This window comes from Falco biarmicus, chromosome 5, assembly GCF_023638135.1.
Source record: "Falco biarmicus isolate bFalBia1 chromosome 5, bFalBia1.pri, whole genome shotgun sequence".
Classification (NCBI taxonomy): domain Eukaryota; kingdom Metazoa; phylum Chordata; class Aves; order Falconiformes; family Falconidae; genus Falco; species Falco biarmicus.
Window position 1 is genome coordinate 25,762,309 of NC_079292.1, and position 23,363 is coordinate 25,785,671.

At 40.2% G+C, this 23,363-nt stretch overlaps 1 protein-coding gene across 3 annotated transcripts in view; it reads left to right on the forward strand.

Annotated features, from left to right (window-relative positions):
• The first annotated feature begins 4,539 nt into the window (after positions 1-4,539).
• The window catches only part of PCLO (piccolo presynaptic cytomatrix protein), a 402,702-nt gene continuing 383,878 nt past the window's right edge, over positions 4,540-23,363 (forward strand). For all 3 annotated transcript variants that reach the window (XM_056341741.1, XM_056341742.1, XM_056341743.1), the window contains exon 1: positions 4,540-4,632. The gene's annotated coding sequence lies outside the window, so the exon portion shown is untranslated. The remainder of the gene's footprint in view (positions 4,633-23,363) is intronic.

Genomic DNA, 23,363 nt, shown 5'->3' on the forward strand with positions numbered 1-23,363 from the left:
GCGAAAGTAGCTACAAAAAACTCTTCATTAAGGTAAAAAAAAAGGTCCTGTTCTTTATGAAGTTTTCCTTCTGTTTGCATTTTACACTTGCATCATTAGATTATAGACACTAAATACTTCTGGCCTTTAAATGGAGTTTGGAATAGACAGGTTAAATCTGCTCTTAAAATATTTTTTTTCTGCTCCTTTCAGACTTCATTTTCTCTTTTACACTGTAAAAGTGTTCATTTTGTAGTAGGCTGAAGTTCTTATAAAAACAGGAGTATATTAGATGTCTTTTTATGAAGTTGTATAACCAATATTTCTAGTAATTACAGTTCAGTTGGATGAAAGGCTGAAAAACATGGCAAAATGTATATAAAAAGGGACTTAAAAACAAACAAGCAAACAAAAAAGCTTCTGAACATGGAATTTTTTCAGACTTGATCAAATATATGCTCTTTTCTTAACTGTAAAGCTATAAAGAACTTAAGGAACTTTTTTTTTAAAATTTAAGTTCTTTCATCACTGTTAAGGAACTGAACATACTGTTCTCACAGATGACCACACAGCCCTAGAAATGGAATTATTTTTCTTGTCATTTATAACTACCAGACAATTAACAGTACTGAGTTTGGGAACATTCTACTTCCACAGCTGGAGAAAGCAAGATTTTCTCCAGAACTTGCCAGCTGAACCTCTGAATCATGTCTAGGAATATCTAGTGTATTTTACCCCAGTTTAGGGCAAACAAAAACTTTTGATTTCTTGCTTCTGATATTATAGTAGAAGTTGGAAAGCCATGCAAGAAATTGAGTCAATCCTGACTGAAATTAATCCATTGTACACTTTTACAGAAGGGATAAGTGAATTTGACAGCCAGTGGCAAAAGAACTTGCTTCAAGTATTAGGAGCAAGGAAATAAACTCTTTTCAGAAAAGTTTTTCCATTACAGGAAAACTTCAATTAAAGCTATATTACAATAAATCATAAATATAGCCTTACTTTTGGGAAGAAGGGGATAATTTTTAAAAAGTTTGTTAATGAAGAGTTAAAATGTTTGGAGAAAAGGACAGCATTTGTACTAACAGCACAAGCAGTTGTCTTGGTTTGATTCTGTTTATGCCTCTGGAAATGCCTAGCAAGCTTGCAGGCAATGGAAAGAAACATGATTTATAATAGATATAAAAAGCAAAGTTCCACCTTCAAGCTTGAGGGGAGAAAACAGGATTGTGGCTGAGCATAAATGTACTTCACAATTCGTGCTTCATTTCTTCTGGTGTAGTCCCATTGGCATCAATGTGTAATCTATGGTGGAAGTTACCTCATAACTGCTTCCTGCAAATTGTCTGATTTCCTTTAGAGCTGAGGCTATAAGGCTGCTGAACAGATCACTGTGTGTCTCTGAGGAAAAAAATAATAGTTTCTTCTGTACCAGAATTATCTGATGATTTACCAATGTATAAATTATAACTCTTTCCATAAACTGAGTCCATGGGGAAAGTCCATAGGTTCTGGGCTGGATACCAGGGCTCACAAGTCATGATCATTTTCATTAGGTGTAACTCAACCCAGGGCTAAAGAGAGCCAGTGGGATCTTGCCACTGATCAATGATCTGCAGTTGTAGGCTTCTGTCATGTTCAAAAGCCACTTGCTGGTGCACCTCTTTTGGGAAGATGTCAATCCAATTAACTGTTTGATGCTTGAGAGATGAATGCATTTAATCAGCCTTATTTTGCTAGTACATGTAATGGCTGTGTTTTCTATTTTTACAGTTAATTAGGAACCATTTGGTGATGCAGGATATGCAAGTAAGCGCACCATTCAAATATGCAGAGATGCTGGTTGGCATTTTTCTGATTTTTAAGTTCAAGTATTGAGGCATACTATAAGAATAAAACTACAGATGGGTGATTAAAAATTAATATTAATCTCTTTATAATTCTGAATTGTTTATCAAAGTCATGTCTATAGGCTGAATGAATGCTTGAAATATAGAACAAACAAATTAGAAAAGTATAAGCTACTGTCTTTTTTTTTTCCCCTTCCAAATGTCTTCAGAATTTAGACTAATCACTTGTATACTATGCTTACATAGATTACATACTTCCTACCCTAAATAAGCAGAAGGAAGAATAAATGAATTGGAGGCAGCAATGGAAAAAATGCTGGATGTGCACAAGTTAATGACAAAAAAACCACTAACTTCAATAGGATAATCTATTCATTCACTGTTTTCTAGCTTCAATGGATGTTTGTGATTAAGTCTTGCTGAATAAAGAATAAAATTGGAAAATTGGTATTTAGATTAAAAATATATAACACTTAAAAATATTAAAGTGGTTGAAGTGTGAAATTTCATTTCACATGTTCTGATCATTGAAATTCTGAAACATTTCAGCCAATTTTATCACTTCATATGTTGGCAAGGAGATACCACACTTTAAATGTTACAGCTACATTCTTAGCTGAGATATCTTTGGAAGAGATTATAAATGAATATTGATATTTTGTAAAAGTTATTTTTAGTTTTGGTAAAATAATTGGAACGTCATGGAAAAGGTACATTGTTCAGGAGATACTCATTAGTGGAAACAGGTACTTGTTTTGTTTTTATGCATACAACTAAAATAAATAATAGCCTCTGTTACTCAGAGGCCTGCAAAACAGACTTTATATGTGTTTTATGCAGAGGCAAAAACACATCACCTAAAGTTTCAGCTTTCCAGTCTAAAGCTGATAGCTTCAGTCAATGGAGAACCCTCATCAGTCATCTGGCTTGTATAATGACGGTCTATCAGAAACTTTCTTCGAACTATTACTCACCTGCTGAACTGTGTTAAAACACAACGTTGCTAAAGAGTGTAGTGTGAGTGATTTGGAAGAGATGTTTTCAAAGAGCAGGGACACCTCCCTTGCCCAACGTGCACGAGCCTTAGCATTATCTGTTTTGCATGTGGTTGTGGAATACATTGAAAGGTCACAATCGGAGTCAAAGCAAACCAAAAGTAAGTATATTGCAGTAGTCTTAAGATAAGCTTCAGCCGTGTGATTATATAATCAGGGAAAATGCTACCACTTTTTATAGGAATTTTCACAATATTTAAATGCTTTTACATGTTAATTTGCTTGCACACGTGTGGTGTGAGTGTTTGTTCTCTACAGGTGTACATATATATGGGTATATCTGAGTATAATCTAAACCAGGGTCAGACTTTACAGGTATTTCAGCAGTAGGATATCTGTCTCTAAAGGATTAGGTACTGTTCATGCAGGCAGTTTTGTGTCACAGTGGAAACAGAAGCCAACTCCTTTGAATCCCAGCTTGGGGACTGTCATTCCAGCACTTTATGATTTTCAGTCTACAGGAGCTTCTTAAGACCCCCCTAGAATGTGTAATGCCTTTCATGGATTTGTATGAGGGCAATTGGTAGAAACAAAAAAACAACTGTCACGCTACATTTCATTCCACTTGAAGCGTGACATAACAAATGCACAGACCAAGTTATACATGTGAAAACACTGAATGAGCCCACCCAAATGGTAAAGTTACAGGAAATAAAAGAAATGCAGAATAATCTGAACTCCTCATAGGCATTCGCACAATCAGCGCAGTAATCTTAGTCTATAATCCTCATGTGATGTAATCTGCTTTGGTCTATCGGAAGTAATCATGCTAGGTCAGCTTACTCCAGCTATGGTTTGGGTTTGTTCTTTTCAATTCTACTAACTGAGAATTGAAGGGGAAAATAACAAAGCAGGTAAAAAATACTAGACAGTGAATATTAAAAAGCTTTCCCCCTTCAATGAATTTGAAAGTGCATTAGTTGACAAATAATTTGGGGAATTTATTGTGAAGAAAACAAACATATTTTGCTAGTTGCTTGTTAAACATTTAGACTTTTAAATCATTAGAAATTTTTGTGTATATGACACTAATAAAAACAGGCCACGCAAATCTGTTGCTCACTAAATAAGAAATCCCACCTCCTCCTGTAGCTCATTCCCTTTGCTTTCCTGAGGAACGGTGGTTATCGGTTATAAGAGAGCATCAGACAACAGCTCGGACAGGAAAGGTAGGTGTGCACTGGCAGCTGTCCTGGACAGGGTTTGTGTGTGTGCAAGTAGGGCACGTGGCAAAAGGGGTTTGGATTAGGGCCAGCTATGGTCTAAATCTTTTTTACTCGCATGCTGCCTGTAACTGCATTAATTATATTACTGGTAGTTTTCTAAATTAAAAAGGATTTTTTGAAACATTACATAATAAAATAGTCAAGGTCACAATCAAAGGTATAACACTGGTATATTCCTGCCCTGAAAATAATGGTTTCCTTTGTAAAATATATCTTGAACAGGCAAAACCTTATATAAGGTAGTTGCATTATAAAACAGTATGTGGAATCAAATTACTCTCATGCTACATTGCGTTGGAATCACTGATTCTGCAATCTGTGTTCAGTATTAAGAGCTACACAAAATACTCAGTTGCACCAGGGAGGATATGAAGAGATTAGAGAGACCAATATATCACAGACTAACCTCTTTGCTCTGGACATTCACAGGGACACAGGCAATTCCCATTCTACTGCTACCTGGAGTCACTAGATATGAAGACAAAAAAATCAAGATTGCAAGGAAAGCTAAAGTTTAAGGTAAGCAATCCTTTTTTTTCGTTACAATTTTACACATTTTCCATATTGAATTGTGAATGTAAGTGCCATGTATAATTAAAGAAAAAAAAAAAAAAGAATAAGAATCTCAGGAGGCGAACAGTCATAATAACCACTAACTGACCTTTTCTTTTAAATTTCCTTAGCGGAACTCCTAAGTAATAGTACTGTTGATCCCAACTTTATTTACATTATGGTAAGAAAGACACTTCTGGCAAAGAGGTAAAAGTCAGTGAATGATTAGGAGTTGCTTATTCCTTGAAAAAAATCAAGTCTGTATGGGTACATAGAAATCATATGCTAGAAAACAGATAAGCAACACAATACATTTTATCTTCATAGAAGCATATAATACATTAAAGACATCGTAGTGTTATATAACATAATCTTTCATTATAATTCATTGTTCCATAAAATAGGTTAATAGTAGATAATAAGTTATAATTAAACACTGCTTGTATGGATTTTTATGCTTGTCCCAATGGGAGATATTATCAGCTGGATTACTTTCTTAGTATTTTCAAAATGTATACTTATTTTTTAGGGTTATGCTAGATGTTCTGTTTCTTGTGTGGGTTACCTTTTTCTGGCTGTGTTCTCTGGCAGTGGGATCAGCAGCTCTGTGAGGGGTTTTAAACATCATGAACACTAGCTATACACAGTTAAATCATAACCACACTATGGAGAGAGTGGTGTTTCTCAGAGGTGTTCATGAATGGCAAAATAAATGTCTTTCAAATTTTTACTTGAGAAAAGCGAAAGAGAAAGAAGGGACAATTACAGGACAAGCAAGGACAGGAATAAAACCTGAAGAAAAATAAGTACTTCAACCCTCGAATTACAGTCTTAACTGTTGTATAATATTTCTGTAAACGTGCATAGAAGGACACTGTCCAATTAGTCATATTGCTAAATGCTACTGTTTTGCATTGCTAAAGTTTCATGTACTTAGAAAAAATTGTCTTAAAAATAATGTCAAGTAAGTGATTTTAATCTTTTGGGATGTATTGTGACCCTCGTTACTGAAGTTATGTACTAATTCTAGAAATTTCTAGGATCTTGAAAACATCTGGTGAAGAAGTATTTTATTTGCCATTTATTGTATAAATTCAGTAGTAAATTTGTACCACAAATCCGGTTTTGAACAAAATTTATTAAAGGCACCAAGCCTTAGATTACTTACAATTAATTTAAAGAAAATTATCTTAAACATAAATATAAAATAACAGTTCTTAAATAGAAATCCGCAGAAGCTGGGTGACAAGAGTAGGAATTCGGAATTGAACTGGCATTTGAAACTCTGTTATGTACATGCCTGTTGACCACGTAAGGGAAATGTTATGCTTATGCCTAGAATGTTTCATCCAAGAATGCTAATTTTCAGTTATTGGGTTTTTGTGTACAAATCTCCCCCCTGCCTTTTTCTCTGCTCAAGCTTCCTATGGTTTTCCTTGGTGCCTATAGGAAATTTGAGAATGAAAATAGAGAACTGCTCAGCTGATTTCCTAGTCAATATAGGGCAAAAATGCAACAAATAAGGCAAGACAGTCATCCTTTTGTATTTCTGTGATCCCCATGGTAACAAAGAAAACACTTTCATCAGCTGAGTAATTCAGCACATCCATAGCTTTACCAAAGCTGAGTGAGGAACTTATGCTGAGGAGCTAGGGAGGGACTTAGCTGGAAAGGGATTTGAATAAAATAATAATAAAAATAAAAAAAAATAATGAGCTAGTCCTTAAGGTAGTACTAAGTCAGGATCATGGAAAGCTAAGAAGATAAAGAAATAGCTTCAAGTTTAAACCCGAGACTACTGGCAGTTGTTAAAGCTTGGTCTCTGAAGAGTTTTGATTTGCTGCTCTGGAGTTGTTTCTGGAAGGAGATATCTTTAATGAATGTGATATCTTGCCTGTGTTGTAGATTTTCTTAATCTTATTTTATTTTATAATTTTTTAGGTCTGGGGTGCATAGTTTATAGCAAACACGGCTGTACTAGTATTTGTCTATGAAATCTTGGTATGTAAATGAAACTGGTAGACACCACTTTAACACAGAGAAAAATAATTAAATTTATAGGACTCTTCTTCTGTTATGTTTTTGCTGCAGACAAACTCAGAAAGTATCCTACTGGAAGGCGTAAAAAGCATCTAGGCCATATTTTACAAAGATGAATCTCAGATTTAAAATTAACTTTTCTAGGTCAACAGGAAGAAATTGAAAGAAAGGAAAGAATATCTGTTTAACTAGCATAGACTCTGTAGGTGCGTATTTTCTCTAAATCTTTGCATAAATCCATTATTTTTATAGTAAAATGTTTTAGTCTTCTCTACAATCATAAGACTATTAAAGATACTGTGATAATGGGCAAGTTGAGAGCTCAGTAAAGTCAATGCATCATGACCAGCTCTGCTAGGAAGAAAAGAAAGGTGGCTGTCATCAGCGACTCTGATTACTACCCAAGTGGGCAATGATGAAGTCCAAGCGACAAGAGATCTGAGGGCAATCAAGAGAGACCTCAGGGCCCTGGGGCAACTGATTGAGGGACCAGGAGCATAAGTAGTGTTTTCTTCTATCTTGCCAGTTGCAGGGAATGATGGAGTGAGTAATCGGAAGGTCACACAGATCGATACCGGGCTCCAGACCAGCTGCCAATGGCTACATTTCAGGTTTTTTGATCCTGGCAGCAGGCCTGCTGGCAACAGATGGGGTTCACCTGTGTCAAAGTGGGAAAAGGATCCTAGATTGGGAGTTAGAAGGGCTCATCAAGAGAGCTTTAAACTAGATTTGAAGGGGAAGGGAATAAAACCAAGCTCGGTAGAGATGAGTCTCAAAGCAGCATTCCAGGGTTGGAAGCAAAATTGATGGAACAGGTTAAATGCATCTGTGCCAATGCCTGAAGCATAGGCAACGAATAGGAGGAGCTGGAAGCCATCATGCAGCAGGAAGACTATGACATAATCACCGTCATGGAAACATGGGATAACTCACATGACTGCTGCAGTGGATGGCTACAAACTTCTCAGAAGGGACAGGCAAGGAAGGAGAGGCAGTGGGGTATCTCTGTATGTCAGGGAGTGTTTTGACTGCCTAGAGCTAAATGGTGGTGACAGTAGGGTTGAGTGTTTATGGGTAAGAGTCAGGGGGAGGACTGACAATGTGGATATCCTGGTGGAAGTGTGTTACAGACCACCCAACCAGGATGAAAATACAGCTGAGACATTCTACAAGCATCTGGGAGAAATCTCAAGATCACTAGCCCTTGTTCTTGTGGGGGACTTCAGCCTACTGGATGTCCACTTGAAGTACTACGCAGCAGAGAGGAAACAGTCTAGGAGATTACTGGAGTGTGTGGAAGATAACTTCCTGACACAGGTGGTCATTGAGCCAACCTGGGGAGATGCCCCACTGAACCTACTGTTTACAGACAGGAAAGGACTGCTGGGTGATGTGGTGGTCAGAGGATATCTTGGGCATAGCAATCATTAGATATTAAGAGTTTTTGATTCTCAGAGAAGTAAGGAGGGGGATCAGCAGAACTGCTGCTTTGGATTTCTGGAGGGCTCAGTTTGGCCTCTTTAAGAGCCTGGTTGACAGAGTCCCTTGGGAGGCAGCCCTGAAGGGCCGAAGGGTCCAGAAAGGCTGGACATTATTCAAGAAGACAGTCTTAAAGGCACAGGAGCAGGCTGTCCCCGTGTGCCAAAAGATGAGCTGGCAGGGGAGAAGACCAGCCTGGCTGAACAGAGAGCTTTGGCTGGAACTCAAGGAAAAAGGAGAGTTTACCACCTTTGGAAGAAGGGGCAGGCAACTCTGGAGAACTATGAGGATGTTGCCAGGTTATGCAGGGTGAAGATTAGAGAGGCAAAAGCCCATTTAGAACTCAGGCTGGCCACTGCTGTAAAAGAAAAAATAAATAATCTTTTTACAACTACATTAGAAAGAAAAGGAGGACCAAAGATAATCTTCATCCTTTATTGGTTGTGGTGGGGGGAACTTTGCCACAGAGCATAAGGAAAAGGCTGAGGTACTTAAGGCTTTCTTTGCTTCAGCCTTTCATAGTAAGACCAGCTCCCCTCAAGGTACTCAGCCCCCTGAGCTGGAAGACGGGGATGAGGAGCAGAATGAATCCCCCACAGTCCAGGAGGAAATGGTCAGTGACCTGCTGCTCCACTTAGACACACATGAGTCTATGGGGTTGGAAGGAATCCACTGAGTGTACTGAGGGAGCTGGTGGGGAAGCTCGCCGAACCACTGTCCATCATTTATTAATAGTCCCAGCTCACCAGGGAGGCCCCAGCAGAGGGGGGGTCATCCAGCATGGTGCCCAGCTACAAGAAGGGCTTGAAGGAGGATCTGGGGAACTACAGGCCTGTCAGCCTGACCTCAGTTCCAGGGAAGGTGATGGAGCAGATCATCCTGAGCACTATCATGTGGCGTGTGCAAGACAACTGGGGGATCAGGCCCAGCCATCGTGGGGTTATGAGAGGCAGGTCCTGCGTGACGAGCCACATCTCCTTCTAGGACAAGGTGACCTGCCTAGTGGATGAGGGGAAGGCCATGGATAGTGTCCACCTGGACCTAAGTAAAGCCTTTTCACTACTGCATCTCCTGGAGACACCAGCTGCTCATGTCTGGCCAGGGGCGCTCTGCACTGGGTTAGAAGGTGGCTGGGTGGCCGGGCCCAAAGAGTGGTGGGGAATGGTGTAACATTCTGCTGGCACTGGGCACACAGGGTGTTCCCCAGGGCTCAGGGATGGGTCCAGTCCTGTTTAATATTTTGACCAACAGTCTAGATGAGGGGAATGAGTGCACCCTCAACAAGTTTGCAGATGACACCAAGTTGGGGTGGAGCGCTGCTCTGCCTGAGGGCAGAAGGCTTTGCAGAGGGAACTGGACAGGCTGGACTGAAGGCCTGAGGCCATTTGTAAGAGGTTCAACAAGGAGAAGTGCTGGGTCTTGCATCTGTGTCACAACAGCCCCATGCAATGCAGCAGGCTTGGGGCAGAGTGGCTACAAAGCTTCCTGGTGGACCTGTGGGTGCTGAACTAGTGATGGACTTGGCAGTGCTGGGTTAACGGTTGGACTTGATGATCTCAGAGGTCTTTTCCAACCTAAATGTTTTTATGATTCTACCCCACCTCTCCCATTAGAACCTGTGGCAGTTCCCTGCTTCTCTTTGATTATCTTCTTTCTGTGGCTTCTGAGTTACAGCCGATTATTTTAACTTTTATTTTTCTAAATCTAGTACGGGCGTTAAGGGACTTACAGATAGGTGGAATGATGACTTGCAGATACTCCAGGGCAGGGGAGGAGGAGGAGGGATGAGATGAAAGGGGGTGTGGGAGGGAATATTTGCTTGTTTTAGCTGAAATTTGAGATTCATCTGCCTTCATATCCTCAGAACTTTTTGGTGTGAATTAGTCCAAAAGACTTTAGGAACTGTTAAGAAACTTCACTGCATCTGCTACAACTCTAAGCATCTCTGTATAACATGAGTGAGTTCTGTTAAAGTGGAAATTCTGTTTCAGCTGGTGAGAGATAATCTGAGAGACTAAAATCAATGGTTGCAATAGAAAAAAACAGGTAAGCCCAAATGGCTGAGGTTTTAAATTACTACTATAAATGGGATTAGTTTATAGTAGTAATTTAAAACTTTTATGAGTTAGTTACATTTTTAGTTAAAGTATCAGTCAGGCTAGTAAGAGAAATGAGCTGGATATTTTTATTCATAGTGCGTTTGCTGCTGTTCCGTAACCTAATCTCTGAAGTGACTGAATTTTTGTTGTCGTTTTTACTGCTTTGGGAAACCCTGTAGCTGAATTAGGTCATAGACATGCTTGTGACTTTGGTGCTGTTTTACTGTGAAACATCAAGGTTTTTTTAAAAGTATTCCACTGAACTACTGGAAAGCAGTGGAGTCTCCATCCTTGGAGGTATTTAAAAGCCATGTGGACATGGTCCTGGGCAACCAGTTCCCAGTGGCCCTGTTTCAGCAGGGGAGTTGGAAAAGATGGTCTAGAGATTCCTTCCAACCTCAGCCAGTCTGTCGTTCTGTGATTCTGCAAATGTTCCAACAAATCTGTAAAAACATGTTTTTGCCACCTGTCCCATGACTGCCTTGATCATTTTTCAGAAGTAGTGTTTGAAACAGTTCACATAGTCCTTTTTCTCCATGCCTCAAGCTGTTACAAAGACTTCTCTGTGAAGTTTGGAATGTGTTCTTGATCTTAACTGCAGGTATTACTCGAACTGGATGTATCAGCCAGGGGCTTGTACTATAAGGGGACAGAAAAGCTTATAAACTTTACCTTTCAAGAAAATACCTAAAATAAGATTCAGCTGAGGGCATGGGTACATCTAAATTTTAAACAAGCTGGCTGTCTGGTTTCCCATTTAGTTGATGGAAGCTTACACCAAGCTGGTTAACTTTCTGAGGTATACGATACTCCCTTGAGTCATGTGCCAACAGGTAGGAGTGCAATATTATTTAATCTGATTACGGTAGGGCTGGCAGATATGTCTGAGAATTTATAAAACAAATTACATATCTTATGAAAGTTCTCCATCTCTTTGCATTGGCTGCTGAAGTCTAGCATATAACATGTTCATGCAACTGAATCCCATCTGTTGTTCACCTGGTTCCTCCTTTTTGTTTTAGGGACTGGCTCTTCTCCAACTACAATGGGAGTCTGAACACTTAGCTCCCGTGTAGAGTCTGTCTGTAGGTACTTCAGTGTGGGTATCCTAATTTAGTTAATCCTACCCTAGAATCTAATTGCTTAGTGGAAAAATGCTGGTAATGACTCTGATAATCTGAATGCTTATTTGTAGAGAGCAGAAATTGTTAGGAGAAGTGGACTTCAGGACCCAAGGGAGTTTTCCTCCCAATCCATCAGAGCTAAAGCTATTGTGGTTCCCTGTCTGAAGTCCACCCAGTAGTGAGGCCAAGCACATGCCATCAGTACCCACATGCTCACAATTACTACTTACTATAGACACAGTCAACAAATGAACACAGACAGATAGTGCCTGCATACGTGCTATATACATCCAACCAGTGCTCATATAAACATGAATAAAAAGCTTGATCCTGCTCTTACTTGCCAGATAATAGGGTTTAAAGATTTCTAGCATATCACACAAACACCCTCACAAGTCTCTCATAGGTGTCCTAGATCTATCCAATCTTGAGACCTTCTGTTTTACTTGACAGTGAAATGTTAGCTTCATCTTGATGTAGGTATTGTCTCACACACAAAATACTGCACTTACAAAGAAAAACAGTTAGGAATATAGTGTAGTAATATGATATCTCATACTGCAGTGATAAGGCATAGGGTTTGGCTAGACAGAATTACTGACTGGCAGCCTGCTAACAAACAGCTGGCCATATTTTTATTCCCCCTTCTTTTTGTTTTCCTGTGGTTTTGTTCCCCTTCAGTCTTGATCTTTCCCTACTGTTGACCCTTAAATGACCCATAATGTTTTGTATGTTGCCACAGTCCACCTCCAATATTCCATGTTAATTTTGTTTTTTCTCTTCACACTCATGATAATTTTGTCTTCATTCTTATAAATCACAAAATGCTGGTTGATCCTCTTCAAGATTATGTTTGAGTGGTTCCTTCAATTGCCCATCCATCAGTGACCTAAGAGTTCTCATCTCCCTTAACGTCTCCGTTGCTTACTGCTCATTAGAGTTTGTGTATCAGCATGTTCAGCTCATGACTTTTCCTTCTCCTTGCTATTGTCTTTTATGCTGAATAGTATTAATCAAAAATCCTTATAAACCAGATCTCCTTGCTTTTCAGGGGTCCTTAAAAATCTCCTAGGAATGGAAAAAATCTACATGGTAAATGTTAACTTTCTTATGCTTAGAAGTAGACATTTACCATTACAGTAGAGAAATTCAGAAAAAAAAAACAAACAAACACACAACTTTATTGAGCAAGGAACCAACTACATCTTTCTTACCATCACATTAATTTTAATTTGTAATTCAATCAGTTTATGCATTGTGATATATGATACAGCACTATGTATAACAGTGGAAAGCAAGAGTTTGCATCCAGAATGAAGGCATATCTGCACTAATTCACCAGGACTTAGTGAAAGTATCTATGAGTTAGCAGTTTTGACTAGCTGATAAGCTGATAAACAGCTAGTGACTTTGTGCCAGCAAATTTATACAGTTTTCTTATCTAAATTAATACCTGTGTGTATATTAGGCAATATAGAATTATTTTGTGTATTTGTGAATTGCGGATCCTATAAAAATGTAAGATACTTTTATGGAGCTCACCACTAGAGTATTTGAGTTTTTAAAATCTTAAAACCATTAATTACCACTGTTAGAGTAAGAGGTATCACTGTCCCCACATAAAAGATAACTAAGTCTCCTGCACAAAGGTACTCGGTGATTAATTTCTAGTGACCACCTACAGGTTTTCCCAAAGTATATTGAAGTCTCTTCAACAGCAGAAAGTGTTGGTTACCTAAGCTGTGGGCCATCTTTTAGGTTTAGCAATTTGGTGAGGAAAAAGGCACTGCTATACTGCCTGATGGTACAAGCCACTGCAACATGCTTAATGACTAAAGAAAGTTGTACTGGAAAAGAGTTAGAAAAGTGTACTAAGTATAGTAAACATGGGCTTGTGGAATACACTGAATTTCATAGTAGTTTATTTCATTATAATAAAGCTTTCTTTGGCACATAGTCAACAAATTATAAAAAATCTTGCTTTCTTTTATGAAGTCACTAGATGTTTAGTATGAGAGGTTCTCTCTCTGACATGGAGATTATACCATGTGCAAACATAATGCTGCACAAATGGTAAGAGACTAATGAAACCTGCACATACCAGTGATAAGTATTTTATAACCAATGGAATTTTATATTTTAAAGTACTGGATACTATACAGTAGCATGATGACCTGTGTGATAGTAGAATTATGATAAATGAGAGAAAGGTATTGTGCTTTTTATGCACTCCACTGCATGCTCACCCACATGGGCACCAATGACACTGCCAAGGAAGACCCCAAGGTTAGCAAGAGTGATTAGAGGGCTCCAGAGGCAAGGGTGAGCAGCAGAGGAGTCTGGGTTCTATTCTCTATCCTGCTGGTGAAGAGGAAGGACTTGCCATTTAATATTTCATATGGAATGCATATTTCATGAGAACACAGGAATGTCTGAGATTTAGTGGGACCACTCACATGCCTGGTGTGCTGAGATGGATGGAAAAAAAGTCTTTCAGTCAGACAGGTGGAGGTGAAGAGAAAGGGGATTGCCACCAATGTGAAGGAGCAGCTTGAATGTGTGAAGCTCTTCTGTGGTATGTGCAGCAGTGTAGCTAAGAGCTTGCAGGTCAGGATCAGAGGAAAGGCCAGGAAGCATGACATTGTGGTGGGAGTGTGTTACAGACCCTCGGAATCTTGGTGAAGAAGTGGACAGCCTCCTTGTATATTAAAGGCTCTATTTCTTGCAGGGGATTTAAACCTCCCTGACACCTGACAAAAGGGTGGTACAGCTAGACACAGGCAATCTCAGAAAGTTCTGGAGGATGTCAAGCATAATTTCATGATACAGGTGCTGTAGGGGACAAGCAGAGGTGACGTTCTGCTGGACATTGCTACTCATGACCTCTGAGAAACTTGTTGAGGAGGTGATAATCAATGACAGGCTTGGCTGTAGTGACCATGAAATTGCAGAGCTCAAGATCCTGAGGGGAGTGATGAAGGCAAGCAACAGAACATAGAACTGGGAAGTATAAACTGGTGGGAAGGAGTATTGAAGGGCAGAAGAGCTCATGTGAATTAGCAGATCTTTAGGGACAGTCTTCTCCAAACAAAAGACTGATCCATTCCAGTGTTCACAAAAATGGATCAGGAGTACATCTTGGTTAAGCAAGGACCTGACTGGTGTCCAGTGTAACAAGAACATTTATAGAAGTGGAAGTGATGGCAGGCTGTGAAGGAGGAATTTAGAAACATTGCTTGGGTATGTAGGAATGGTGTTTATGTAGGTTTAGAAGGCTTACCTTACTTATGTAGGTAAGCCAAACGGTGGAAAAGAACAAAGTCAGTGATCTCCTGAATGATCTCCTGAGTAATCTCATATATACAGATCCATGGGACTAGAATGGATGCATCTGTTGAGCACTGAAATACTTGGCCGATGTCATAGTGAGGTCACTTTCAGATGTCCTTGAAAGGTCATGGAGATTAAGGGAGCTCCCTGATGACCAGGGAAAGGAAAATGCCACAATCATCTTCAGAAAGGGCAAAAATAACAACAGTGAACGAAGTGCAGGTCAGCCTCCCCTTCATTCCTGGAAAAAACATGGAGTGAGTCCTCTTGCGAACAATTTCTGGTCAAATGAAGGAGAAAGTGGTGAATGGAAATATCCAGTATAGATGTGCAACAGGTGTATTATGCTTTGGCCAAGTTTGGCCTTTTACAACTAAAAAGACCTAAGTCTGTGGGTGACTGGAGTACAGTAATAGGGGTCTTCAATCTTGATTTTAGCCAGACTTTCAACATGGTCTCCTGTGAATTCTATCAATGTTGGGACCTCACAGTTTAGATGGGTTGAACACCAAATTGATGAAAAGCTGTCTGAAAAGCTGGGTTCAAAGGATACTGGGAAATTATTTATAATCTGTCTGGAGGTCAGGTGAAGTGAAGTTCTTCTGGTGTCTATCCTGGGACTTAGCCTTTTTAATATATTTATCAGTAATATGGAGGAGGAGGAGGAATGAACCCTCATCAAGTTTGTGCATGATACCAAACTCGCAGATGAAGTCAATGTACTTTATGGCAGGGCTGGCATTCAAGGAGACGTAGACAGGTTGGAGGAATGGGCTGACACAAATCTCATTAAATTCAGGAAGGATTTGTGCAAAGTTCTGCATTTCAGATGGTCAACAGTGTATTGAGCTGTGTCATAGCCAAGAGACTGAGGGAACTAATTATTCCTTTCTACTCAGCATTTGTTATATTGCATCTTGAGTGCTATGGCCAGGTTTGGGTTCGTCAGCACAAGAAAGAGATTGACAAACTGGAACAAGTCCAGTAGAGGTTGTCCAGACTGTTCGGAGACTGGAGCACCTGACCAATGAGGAAAGGCTGAGAGAGAGGTTTGTTCAGCCTCGTGAAGACAAGGCTCAGGGTGAATCCTATTGCTATCTTCAAGTTCCTAATGGGAGGAGACAGAGAAAATAGAGCCTTACCCATTCTTGAGGTGCATAGAGAAAGGATGAGAGGTAATTGAGGCAAGCAGCAACAGAAGAAATTCTAGATATAAGGTTGCCCAGAGAGACTGAAATATCTATCTTTGGAAATACTCAATTTGACTGAAAGCTGCTCTGAGCAACCTAATCTATGTTGGCCTTCTTTAGAGAGAGTGGTTGGGCCAGGTGACCTCCAGAGGTTCCTTCCCACCCAGGTCCAGACTGTTCAGCCTCACCCCTGTCCCTGGAAACATGATGGGACAGCTCACCCTGGAGGTCATCTCAAAGCATGTGGAGGAAAAGAAGGTCATCAGGAACAGTCAACATGGATTCCCCAAGGGGGAAATCATGCTTGACCAACCTGATAGCCTTCTGTGGAGGAATGATTGGCTGTGTAGATGAGAGGGGAACAGTGGATGTTGTCTACTTTGACCTCAGCAAGGCTTTTGACACTGTCTCCCATAACATCTTCATATGTAAACTCAGAAAGCGTGGACTAGGTGAGCAGACAGTGAGGCGGATTCAGAACTGGCTGAGTGGCAGTTTAGCTGGAGGCCTGTATCTCGCAGTGTTCCCCAGGGGTTAGTACTGGGCCCAGTCCTGTTCAAGTTATTCTTCGCTGCCCTGCATGCAGGGCCAGAGTGTGCCCTCAGCAGGTTTGCTGATGATACAGAACTGGGAGGAGTGGCTGATACACCAGAAGGCTGCACTGCCATTCAGTGAGACGTGAGCAAGTTGGAGAGTTGGGTGGAGAGGGAATTTAATGAAGCTCAACAAAGTCAAGTGTAGGGTCCTACACATAGGGAGGAACAACCCCATGCACCAGTGCAGGCTGGGGCTGACCTGCTGCGGGGCAGCTCTGTGGAGAAGGCCCTGGGAGTCTGGTGGAAAGCAAGGTGCCCATGATCCAGCACTGTGTCCTCATGGCCAAGAAGATCAATGGGATCCTGGGGTGCATCAGGAGAAACATCACCAGCAGATCGAGGGAGGGGATTCTCCCCCTCTGCTCTGCCCTGGTGAGGCCCCATCTGGAGTGCTGTGTCCAGTGCTGGGCTCCCCAGTTACAGAGAGACAGGGAACAGGAGAAGGTCCAGTGGAGGGCTACAGAGATGGTGATGGGGCTGGAGCATCTCCCTGGTGGGAAAGGCTGGGGCTGTTCAGCCTGGGGAAGAGAAGGATGGGAGAGGATCTTATCAATGCATGCAAATATCTTAGGGACGAATGCCAAGAGGACGGGGCCAGGCTCTTTTCAGTGGTGCCCAGCGACAGGACACGGGGAAACAAGCACAAACAACATAGGAAGTTCCTTTTGAATATGAGGGAGAACTTATTTACTTTCAGGGTGACACAGCACTGAAAGAGGCTGCCCAGAGAGTCTGGTGAGTCTCCTCTGGAGATATCCAAAACCTGCCTGGACATGACTGTGCAACCTGCTGTTTTTGAACTTGCTTTAGCAGGGGGTTGGACTAGATGATTTCCAGAGGTCTCTTCCAACCCCACCATTTTGTGATCTTGTGATTCTAAGATTGTGTTTGGACTACTTTAATTCTACCACAGAGCCAGTTGGTAGCTCAGGCCAGAAAACCTAGTTAATGTGTATTTAACATGGTCTACAACGCATCACTCTAGCACATGGAAAGTAACGGGCAGCACCCACTGGAACTGTGTGTTCTGCATCCCTATTTATCATTCTACATCTGAACTCCTAAGGACGGACTCAGGTGCTTAGCTTTAAACTCTTATCCTCCAGAATGGTGGCCTTGGCCAATATTTAGTTATATATGATACTTACAGTAAGGCAAGTTTAACTGGAGAATCCTATTTTAAGTAATATCCATGAATACAAGTGAACTGTTTTTGATAGTCCTAATGAACCTTAATATCCACTTCCCTCTCCCCATCCCCCCCAAGGATTATAGGGAAAAAAAACTGACTGTGTTTAAAATGAAAGCCTGTGCTTTGTGGTACAGACAGGACGTGGACATGTAATCTAAATACATGCTTCACTAACGAGGCTTTCCTCTGTTTAGGCTATGAAGTTTTCAGTTTAAGTCCTCCTGTGTTCTGGGCATGAAAGAGACAACTGCTAGAGGAATCAAAACTTTCAACACTTAACTTACTAGTAACAATCCTAATAGAAAGATCCTGAGACTCTCACTGTTAGGCTTACAGATGCAAACCCAACAGAATAAACTGAAGTTACTTTATTCTAATGTGACCTATCACAATTTCATGTCAGTGATAGTTGAAATTTTTCCCTGGGATCTTCCTAACTGACTACTTTTGCTTTTGAATTGTAATAATACAAGTTATGACTGTTTCACCATACAGGGAAATAACAATTGACCTCTTTGTGATGATGTCCATACTGCTATTAGTTGTACTTAACTGAACTGTTGCAGGTGGATAAACTCAAATTAGAAGAAATAACTGGAGAATGACAGAGCAAAACTACATATTAACGTTGCTGCAGGTGATTTAGGATACAGACTTTGAGACTGAGGGGTTTTTTTGCCCCATTCTTCAGTTTAAGATGCAAATCACTGTGTATTAGAAGCACTGATTGCAAATAAAATAAGATTTTTAACGTTGTGACTAATCTATGCTGTGGGAGTCTATATTGTGAGCATATCAGCATTGCTGTGCTGTCAGCAGTTGGCAGGCCTTCTTGTTTTGTTTAAGCAAGCAAATCTGGTTGTGAGATTGCTAGGATAATTTAGACAGGTGCCTATGAACTGGCTGTTCAGTGGGATGAAGTACATGTACTAATCCTGTTTTGATTGGACTGATGATAATGGGGCTAAAATATCTGCAGTGGCTGTTCAAAAGCAATTTGTTTAATAATAAATAGGATACTGGAACATTAATGGTATTGTATTACAACGCATGGTATTCCCACAACCCAGACATTCAGGAACTCTGGAATACTGTCAATAATTCTGCCCAGGGTGTTTTCTCTTACCTGGGAGTTTTTATGCTATAGTCAGTTTTGTTTTGTTTTTCCTTAAGTAGGTGGTTTTTCCAGGATCTTTGGAACAGGGTAACTTGCTATTTTAATGGTTTCTCAACCTGCATGTCCAAAGTGATGGTATAGAAAATCCTGTGTAGACAGAGAAGAGTAATATGTATTTGAATAGAAGAGTAATATGTATTTCTATAGAAAAGCAATGTACAGTGCTTTGCAAGGTACCTTTTTATCATCCTTTGCTGGTTTGTTTTGGTGACCAGTAAGTCAGATGAGACTGGAGTCATTATGATCTCAAAGAATGTTAGCTGTGCAGTCCTTAGCCAAACTTTGGTTGGCATGTAGATAAGAGCAGTTTTGATACAGAATTAGTACTTGCGAGAGAAGAAGACTTACTGTGTTTTTGTTTTAGAGCATACAGCCATTTAGTGCAGACTGTGTATACATTTGTTTCCACTCCTGGTTAAGTATTTTATATAGCCTGTACCAGCAAGCTGCCTAGTACACTTGCGCACCAGTGGCACATACAGGTGCACATACAAACGTGTAGTTTAAAGCATCATGTACTTTTAGCTTATGCACTTACATAGCTATAACATACCATATTTGAAATGATTACTTCCTAGGTGTTGCACCATATTTTCCCAGAAAACAGATTCATATTCTTTTGTTTCATCCTTTAAAAACTTAATCAGGTTTTTGTATTGGATGAATTCCATCCAGTATATTGATTGAACCTGATTTTGGTGTGTCCTCCCTGTTTAATCTCTGGTGCAGTGTGCTCACTTGCATTCTGAGATGGTGCGTAGGAGAGGACAGCAAGTATAGTTGTGCAACTGACTGCACTATGGTATTTTGTATTTCCCTTTCTTTTTATATATTTAAATATATGAAATTTATTGTTTTAACTGTCTGGGAAAAGCTATCATTCAAAGGCATTGCTCATTCTATACAGCAGATGGACTGAACTGTTGGATGCATCTTAGGAATGTCTCCTAAACTCAAAGTACCCTCCACAGTGTCTGTCTCTGAAATGGGGTAGGTAAACTTGATAGTGGTACAGTAACATTTAGCTAGGTATTTGTGCAAGTTAGAATATGAAATAATTAATGTCTAAAGTGTTATAAATATGTTTATGCAAATTCTAGCTCCCCTTTAACTTCACTTTCCTTTGTGGTACCAATCAGTACAGCCTCTGTTAATCATTGATGATTAACACACCTTCATCCTCCTTCACCTTTATCTGGGCATAATGCCTGGCATATTATTAAGATATAAGACTTTTCCCTCCCCTCCCATTTCGCCAGCTCATGCCAAGGTGTTACTGACCTCTTATTCCTTTCTTCTGATGATCTTAGGATTACTTCTCCAAGTTCTATGCACTAAATGGCTTTCTCCCCCCCACTTTAAAATGTACAAAGTACATCTATTCTAAGTAACCTACTGACCAGAAGATTGGATGTCTTCAGTGTTGTTAATCAGTAAATTAACATCAAGAACTCATTTTAGTGCTGAAGGTACACACTTAACTGAGATTCACTTGCCCTAGATCAGATTCAGCACTGGCAAAAGATGAACCAGCATCCTCGTGCTGCTTCTGCACACTCAGCTCTAACTTGGACTGGCTCCTTTGGAGATCTGATGCATGTACTTTGCATACCAAATGGGTCAGGCCCAGATGAAAGTACTGCATTACTGGTATAGCACAGTCCTCAGACTGAATGAAGTTACACCACTTCAGATATACTGTGCCTTTGTTTTGCAGGGATAATAATACCACACATGGACTTAATGTTGTAAATTATAAATGTCTGTGGATTGAGTTGATCTATTTTTGAATCAAACAGATACAATGAAAGTTCTACAAAACCTCAAGCCCTCAAAGGGTAGTTGGATTTGCCTCTGTTCATGATTATTTTTATATTACCTAGTATCTAAGGGAAGGCAACTTGCTTCTGTATCTCTGCCTCTAAATTTATACAGAGTTCTAATTTGCATGCACTTTTAAAAAGACTGTTTTATCTCTGAAGGATTTTAATCATATTTCTTAGTGCTAGTGATTAAGAAAATATTTTTTTTTTAGTAAGAGTGTTTAGCCTGACACCACTAAGCTGTTTCTTGCAAGTTAGATATTATGACTTTTCAGAAAAAGGCTGATGCATTTGGTAACTCTTCTTTCCTTGCTACAACAGAATTATATGCCTCAATAGTTTGTGAGTTCCATCAGTAACATCAAAATGAGAAAGTTGGTGTCACTTTTGGACAGACTGTGAAGTATATAGGGAGAAAGATGTGGAAATGATGTGATCTAGGGAAAACAGGCCTGCAGCCGGACTTCTGGGACAGGTAACTATTGATTTAATGCTTTTTCATAAGAAAAGGCAAATGTCACAGAACTCTGAAAATAGCCAGTTGCCATAAAAATCCCTAGGATACTTGAAATCATAATAATTTTAAGGTGACACTCTTGGCTCCAGTGAAGCAAACAGTGAACTTCCTACCAAAGGTAATTTCTCCTCCTGTGACTCCCATTTGGGCTCAGCTTACTTCCTTAGGCATTATGTCTCTTTCCTCCTATATTCATCTCAGGACATGTTAACAGTGAAATAGAAACAGTGTATGTAGTTTTGATCAGCAAGCACTACCAAAGCTGCTATTTCCCCAGTTTAAATTGTTTTGTTGAGTGAATTTAATGTGTTTTGATCTCACTTGTTTTGTCTGCATCTATATCTGACATGTGCCATCTCTTTTTAAAAGTAAGATGACTTCCAGGTCTAGTCAAAAGCTCTAGTCACTCAGCTTTGAATAAAGAAACATAGGGGAGTTGTACAGAAAAATTTCATTTGGACAGTTTCTACGCAGCTAAAGGACAAGAATACCACCCTCCACAGAATATTTAAATACATGTGTATATTTAAGTGCATATGAATGCTTACATTGGTATGTATCACAAAAGAAAATGCTTTCACTGATTACATCCCTCTTTCCCTATCTTTGTTGTGCATTTGCCTCCTTTCATGCAGCAGCACTTTGCACATCTATTCATACCTAAGTACATTATGTTCACTAGTGCTAAATGAATAGGGATGTGTATTTGCCTCCCCCTAAACCCCTTAGCTGAAAATGGTATCTTTTCTTCACATGCCAAGTAAATCCACCTTTGTTCAAGTGTGACTGTGTTGTGTGTCACCTCTTCCACAGGCTTCTCTGATGTCTTTACATGAAACATCATGTGAATACACATCCACTTACACTCACGTAGTGCTACTCCATTTAAAGGATCTTTCCTCCGTGCTTTATGATGTTCTCTGCTGAGCTTTTCTTTTGATGTGTAACTTAAAGTCACTTGAGAGAAAAGCAGGAGGCCCCCAACTGCTACTAGTTTCATCATTTATTGTGAACCAGCACTGGACAAAATATCTCTGATTGTTACAATAACACAGTATTATAAATATTTGGATGGCACCCTTGTGTTAGGTCATTTTGGGGGCTGATCTGCATACAGCTGTGTCTGGAGAAAAATAGCAATGGTGCTACAGAAGGAGACAAGCAAGAGCACCAAATGCTGTCACATCCCTGTAGCTAAAACAACTGGTATTTGTGAAGACCTAGTTGTTTAACAGACGCATTGGAATATTCAAAATAGAGCCATGATTTAGTAAGATCTCTATGAATGATTTGGGAAAAAAATGGCTGCTGATCAATGAGGCAGGAAGACTAGTGGCAAAGACCATAGAAATGCTGAGAATACTTAGTGGCCCTTTGCCACAGCTTTTATGTGTAACGTTTGTACTCTGGTCTCAGGTCCCTGAGCTGAGCATCAGAGTATGTGGGAGTAAAGCATGACCTGTATTAGAGTAAGACAGATTTAGAGAGCACTTAAAACCAGTTGGACATCCAGCAGCTCATGGCACTAGATGGGGTGGATGAAAGGATGCTGAGGGAGCTGGCTGATGCTGTTGCAAAGTCACTCTTGTCATTTTCAAAAGGTCATTGGGAAAGTTCCCTGATGACCAGAGAAAGGCAAGCACTTGCACCTGTCTTCAAGAAAGGGGATCCACAAGAGAACTACAAGGCAGATAGGCTAACATGGCTAGTACCTTTCCTGGGAATGTTACAGAACAAATCCTCCCTTGAAGCCACATCCAAGCAGATGAAGGGCAGGAAGGTTACTGGAAACAGCACGTGTTAGCGCCAGGCAAATCACACTCCATTGGGCTTTCAGCACAATCAACTGTAACATCCTTATAGCCAAATTAGTGAGACCTGTACTGTGCGTGAAAAATAGACGGAACTATCAGGCTCAGGTGGGTTGTGGTTAGTTGTTTCAAGTCCAGCTGGTGGCATGTTACTAGCTGTACCTTTCTGACTAATAATATTCAATGTCTCTGATAAAGATGCGAGCAAAGGCATGGAATACACCCTCGGCAAGTCTGCAGAGGATGCCAGCTTGAACAGTAGATTCTCTGGAAGGCAGGGCTGCTGCTTGCAGGGCCCCTGGTGTGCAGGAGGGTGGGCT